Source organism: Buceros rhinoceros, unplaced genomic scaffold (assembly GCF_000710305.1).
Source record: "Buceros rhinoceros silvestris isolate BGI_N320 unplaced genomic scaffold, ASM71030v1 scaffold16579, whole genome shotgun sequence".
NCBI lineage: Eukaryota > Metazoa > Chordata > Aves > Bucerotiformes > Bucerotidae > Buceros > Buceros rhinoceros.
Genome location: NW_010433484.1, coordinates 35,111 through 35,477, shown reverse-complemented (window position 1 = coordinate 35,477; position 367 = coordinate 35,111).

The window sequence follows — 367 nt, the reverse complement described above, 5'->3', positions numbered from 1 at the left end:
CCCCAACACCACCCGCCCCAGCACACAGCCTGTCCTGCCTCCAGGAGGCCGAGCGTGCCAGGAGAATGGTGTGCTGGGGCTGAGGAGTCCTCCAGGGCCACTCACCTCTGTGAGAAATAAAAGCTGGTGCCATCTGCACCATGGGGCCTCTGGCAAACCGCTAACAGAGCCCACAGCAGGGTGAACGGTCGGGCTACCCCACAGCAGAGGCAGCCTTAGGGGCTGCTGCTGGGAGCGGGAAAGGCATAACTTTGTAAAACTCTGTATATTTTTCTTTACAATAAAAAGAATTTACAATAAATTTCTGCCCCTCAGATTACAAATTTTATATAATTATAAAGGTGATGTTTTCCTAAAATTGGATTAT